Source organism: Mizuhopecten yessoensis, unplaced genomic scaffold (assembly GCF_002113885.1).
Source record: "Mizuhopecten yessoensis strain PY_sf001 unplaced genomic scaffold, ASM211388v2 scaffold11153, whole genome shotgun sequence".
NCBI classification, from domain to species: Eukaryota; Metazoa; Mollusca; class Bivalvia; order Pectinida; family Pectinidae; genus Mizuhopecten; species Mizuhopecten yessoensis.
The window spans coordinates 183,136-189,714 of record NW_018408906.1 but is presented as its reverse complement, the minus strand read 5'-3'; positions in this window follow the sequence as shown (position 1 = coordinate 189,714).

The window sequence follows — 6,579 nt, the reverse complement described above, 5'->3', positions numbered from 1 at the left end:
ATATAGTTTATATAGGGAAATAACACTTTTCGGTATATATTTTATCCATTTTCAGCAGAAAATTGCTCAAACTTAGTCAGAATCATCTTGGGTAAATGAGAGTTTTACTTTGTAAAATTAGGATTCCTGCCCCATCCCCAGGGGCTAGGGCGGGGCCCCAAAGGGAACATTTACCAATATTTTCAAATTCTTATCCATTGATGACATGACAAGTATTGTATTTCACTTAGTTTACATGCTGATTTCCACATCACATCTAAACAATAAAATAAAGCTACCAGTATCTATGATATAACTCAGGTGACCGCTAAGGCCTTTGGGCCTCTTGTATTGAACAAGCCCTTACTGAAAACTGGTACTGAACAAGCCCTTACTGAAAAACTGGTACTGAACAAGCTTTTACTGAAAACTGGTACTGAACAAGTCCGTATTGAAAACTTATTTTTCAATGAAAACTGGTCCCAACCTTGCGAACACTGAAAACTGGTGCTTAACATATTCACACCAATAAAAACTGCACATGAAATACAGGTACAAATAAGTCATTTCGTCAGTGATGCCTTTGTACCAGACAGATCCTTGGTCAACAAAATCATACCAAATAACCACACACGTAGACTTGGCACATGCCAGTCCTCATTTCTTCACTGAAACCTTGATAACAAGTATGGACGTGTTGACAACCCTATTCTAAGTTAGCACCGAAAATTGGTACAAAGCAAACATATATTGAAACATGGTACCAAAGAAATCCACACAGAAAAGGATACCAGTGTATATGGATTGATGCCTTCAACACCGACTCGTGTTGTTGAAAATGTCACGAAACGATTCGACCTAGCCGAAGAAGCACGTCATCTAAATCAGTCAGAATTCCAACAAAGACATACAAGGCAGAGGCATTTTCTAAAACAAGCAACGGAATAAAACTTCATCAATAGTACCAATATTCAAGCTGACATGGAAGTTCAAGGACCACGACAGTGTTCTTGAAATATGTTTTGTTCGTAAGAGTCCCAACAGGGTATACGTTTTCTGATAAAAGACAGTAATGGTCAGTGGGTACCAAAATCTTATCAAAAGGTATCCTGTTGGGTGTTAAAATACATGACAAAGGGATTGATTCCTACCCCTGTTGGTCTGGGATTCAGAATTACCCGATGTTATTGCATTTTGTGAGAGGTTACGCAAGTAGGAGTCCACTGCAGCATTGGGGATTAGCTTTTGCACCCATGCCAACATTTGGAATCTTCATATTTCTCCCCTTTCTATATGTTTTTTCCCCCTTTCTTAACACCTCACTTGGCAATACTCTCGCATTTAGCTTTGGTGTTGAACGTTCGCCAAAGGAAAGTTATGGGTTTGGTCCCCTGATCGAGACAAACCCGTATTCCTTAGAATTGGTATTTGCTGGTTTCTGCTGAACGTCCAGCTTTAAATGGTAGGGTTAAGGACTGGTTTACCAGTTCTCAGTATAATGTGACCGGACTGGATACTGCGCTGGTTTCTCTCGGCATGGTGTTTCAGTGAGATAGCACTCTTGCGTCGGCATCAGATCCAGGCTATTGCAAGAGGAAAAAAACCCAGCTCAATGCCGTCTCCAGCACATACATACATACAGTAAAGATACGCTAGTACGGCATTGAATATTTCAGCTGTTAGTAGAACGCTTAAAACTCAATAATCCAGACCAAACAGTTACAAAATCTGACAACCCTAACTACCATGTTTGGTGTAGACTCCTCGACAATTGAAACAAAAATAACGCTTAGAACAATATCAGAAACGAGCGGTTATACATGTTCTCTTTGTATATATATGTCGCGTAGATATCGTGATTAATTATAAAATAAAACTCCCAGGAGATGTTGAGCACATCCTACACTGGCAGGGTGTTTCGTTACGCTCTCGTTGAAGGATATGATCGTGTATAATTGATGAACCGAGAGCGGTAACCACACAATACCACTATATTTATACGGATATCAATGGTGGTTTCCAAGCTAACAACATTTGCAGAATACCTGAGTACTCCGACTTATTACAGAAGCAATGAGTCTGACATGTTGATGTGCTAAAATGTTTTAATATCATCAGTAATCACTTGAAATGAGTTGTTATGAAGCTCCGATTTGAGAATCACGTTTGTAGATGCACAAGTCGAGTAAAGTAAACATTTTACTGTATCACCTGGCCATTTCGTATCTTAGGACTCGCCGGTGGTTCTAAATGTCAGAAGAATGAAAAAGTAAGGTCTAATATGGTGTAGAATACAAGGCTACGGTCAGTCTATTTAGAAACGACGGAAATCGGGCTCTATAGTGTAAAATCGTGCACATTATTTCATTTTCGTAGTGATAATTTCCCCTCATTTTGGCGTCTAATACATGTATATATGACCACTATTCATTTCAATATACAAACTGTAATGCCCGGAACCCTTGTTAACCAAAAAGCAACCCCCGGAATTATTGGCTAAACACAAACGAGAGTAATTTTTAGAAGCCAATTAAGAGTCTGATTTCGGTTTCGTTAAGAATATAATAAAAGTATCTTTGAATGGACCTGTTACTGCCTTGAAAGGTATTACCGGTGTCAGCCAGAAAACAACATCTGACCACTAGATTCGTCCCTAATTCATAAACGAACGATCCCGGTACAACCGGACACACTGTTTGGAGCGGCGGCCTAGAGACCCGTTTGACATTATTGCAGTTCTTGAAGTGAAGTGGGACAACCCTAGCGGAAAATGAAAGACATAAACTTTGGATAATAATTTAACAGTTTTTCAAAATCTGCAAGACAGGTAGCGTTATTCTAAATTCATGCTGCCTACCTTCACACACATATAAGAAGCCTACTAAATTTTAACCTCAACGACTGAGTTCCTATGTTTTAAATAGTTGGCAGGTGCACCAATGCAGTATGGCCAACAACAGAAAGTCGTGTGTGAATTAGTTATATAAAACCACTTTTAGATCTTTATCAGGCTCGACCCGTTTATATATATCCCTTTTTAAAACAAGGATATTGCAACCTTAAAATCTAGCGTTTATGGCTTAAAAGAGAAATCAAATATCATGTTCGATATCGTGATGGCATCTAATACATTATAGGGGACAAAGGAGACGTGACGGTGAGGCCAATTTTGTGGCCTAGTGCGAGAATCATAAAACCTTGTTTTCTGACGTAATAACGAACAGTATGTGGCTATGTAAAACCTGAACTTGATTGCCGTTCGTGCTTTACTCTCCGACGGGCTTTACTTCGAAAATATATAGAGACTGGATTACCTGTCTTAGTACCATAGGCTGCGCTCTTTTATACTTTCGAACAATCGGGGACCGTCGGCACTTTCCATGAAAGAGAAATTATTTTCCCGGCAAGCAAACCGGTCTGTGCGAAGTATGGAAGATTTTTTCGTTAGTGGTGCGGCTGACACAAAGGATGCTCACGGTTCAGAAGTGACTTTAAGAGCTTGACGTTCAGCAGTAGCAAACTAAGTGTGATTTAGGTACAGCAAAACCTCGATATAATGACCCTTGTTTCATTTACTATCAGCATATTTCAAAGTCACCATTTTCCCTTTTTCTTAACATTCCTCTTTTACAGCGCCAAAATATCAGGCTGGACAATGGTGACAGTGTAACCAGGTTTACTGTCATCTCTGGCTGGACAATGGTGGCAGTGTAACGGGCCTTCCCGTAATATCTGGCTAGACAATGGTGGCAGTGTAACGAGGTTTACTGTCATCTCTGTCTGGACAATGGTGGCAGTGTAACGAGGTTTACTGTAATCTCTGGCTGGACAATGGTGGCAGGGTAACGGGGTTTACTGTAATATCTGGCTAAACAATGGTGGCAGTGTAACGAGGGTTACTGTAATCTCTGGCTGGACAATGGTGGCAGGGTAACGGGGTTTACTGTAATATCTGGCTGGACAATGGTGGCAGTGTAACGAGGTTTACTGTCATCTCTGGCTGGACAATGGTGGCAGTGTAACGGGCCTTCCCGTAATATCTGGCTAGACAATGGTGGCAGTGTAACGAGTTTTACTGTCATCTCTGGCTGGACAATGGTGGCAGTGTAACGGGGTTTACTGTAATATCTGGCTAGCCAATGGTGGCAGTGTAACGAGGTTTACTGTCATCTCTGACTGGACAATGGTGGCAGTGTAACGAGGTTTACTGTAATCTCTGGCCGGACAATGGTGGCAGTGTAACGGGGTTTACTGTAATATCTGGCTAGCCAATGGTGGCAGTGTAACGAGGTTTACTGTCATCTCTGACTGGACAATGGTGGCAGTGTAACGAGGTTTACTGTCATCTCTGACTGGACAATGGTGGCAGTGTAACGAGGTTTACTGTAATCTCTGGCCGGACAATGGTGGCAGTGTAACGGGGTTTACTGTAATATCTGGCTAAACACTGGTGGCAGTGTAACTAGGTTTACTGTAATCTCTGGCTGGACAATGGTGGCAGTGTAACGAGGTTTACTGTAATCTCTGGCTGGACAATGGTGGCAGTGTAACGAGGTTTACTGTAATCTCTGTTTGGACAATGTTGGCAGTGTAACGAGGTTTACTGTAATCTCTGTTTAGACAATGGTGGCAGTGTAACGAGGTTTACTGTCATCTCTGACTGGACAATGCAGGCAGTGTAACGGGGTTTACTGTAATCTCTGACTGGACAATGGTGGCAGTGTAACGGGGTTTTCTGTAACCTCTGTCTGGACAATGGTGGCAGTGTTACGAGGTGAAATGTACATTGGGTACGTTCGATATTCGCGTTTCCATGTAAAACATTCGAAAATCCTATCGCTTATTTTCAAATCTGTGTCATTTTCGTTTGACAGAATGATATAATTTAAAGCAAGTCTTGTTTTTGACATCCATCAATGAATAACTTGTCTCAGGGTCTTCAATACAAAGACAAATTTTGCACAGGTTCATAAGTATAGACATTCCTATGACATTTTACCTTTAAGCACGTGATCCCTGGAATCTTTCCGATATAAATATAGAACTTGTATTGGCAACGTAATATGTTTACGCAACCATGATGTATCGTACCGGGACAAAAGGGTGCGTGGTCCACTCTGTCCCAATTTGTCATGAAGTTGGGACTATTACATTCAGTGGAATTTCTACGATTACACAGGGGACTTCTTCAAGAGGAAATCCCAAAATAACATTTTTTTAAATGGAAATCCCTAGAAATACTGTAACCCAACTATCCGGAAAATTCACTAAAGATATACTATTAAAGTTATTCCATGAAATTGACCACACTGGGATATCCCATGAAATTAACCACACTGGGATATCCCATGAAACTGACCACGCATGAAGGGAAATCTCACCTTACTGAGAGACTCGAGAGAGCGAACGTTTCCAAAAATAGGCCAAACTGGTGATGCTAATAGGGAAAGTACACGGGGAACTACGGGAAGGTCTTTTTATGAAGAATTCTAGAGAAATAAATGACATTAACAGGAAACTAAAGTAATCTATGAGAGCAGACATACTAATACGGAAATATCATGAATGGCTTGACTTATAGGAAAGTTCAATCGCTATTGGGAGTCAAGATAGTTAGGAATTACCAGTATTAATGGTCCCGTTATATTCAGTAATGAACAAAGCCCTTGAGTACAACAGATTAGTATCGGGTAGTATGCGTCCGTCTCGTTCGAATGCTAAGGAGCTTACACGAAATGTACTTTTAAACGTAATTGATACATACAAAAAATAATCAAGGGCATTTGTCAAGGTTAGTTTAATTATAAATATGTATTGATCAACAAAACAATATTGACGCACGCCATATATACCATTTGATAATTAATAATCTGAAATAAAAACCCACAATAACATGTGGATTGTTCTTATGTAAACAATGGATATAGGTCGCCTACAATAGACATTTCTTTTGTTTACAAGCATGTATACAAAACAAGATCCTTCCAGCGTCTTGTTAAATTTGTAAAATGTTTCTGATTATAAACAATCGGATGAGCAAATAGCGTGTTTAAAACAACAAGAATATCTTCACAGAAAATGCATACTAGCAATTGTCTGTGTTCAATTTTTCAGTATTGTATTGTTTGCTTAATGGATCGCAAACTCATTTTTCGTCAACTCTTTTTTACCGACTAAAATTCAAAACAAGAAATACAAGCATTATTATATTTTTCTTATATTCAAAAGTTGATTTAGTTTAAATTTCACAACATTCATGATATCTGTAAACTTTCAACAGATAGGCGCCGGTCTGATTGATTTCAATTCGATCTTATTTTAATTCGAAATACTAGCAAAAAACTATCAATCAAGTCGTAGATTTTACTACGAACCCAATGTCGCTTGTAATCACAGGCAACTGAGTTTCGATGATGAAACAATAAATATGTAAATGAATAAGAAAAAATAAAAAAAAAAAATAAAAAACTTCTTATTCTGCTATCTCAACGCTTTTTTTTTTGTTTTGTTATATCAGAACCTCGATACATGTCTCCTCGATTAGGTAATATTTCAGACATCAGTCAACAGCCGCACGTGCAACACAGAATAAAGGTTAAC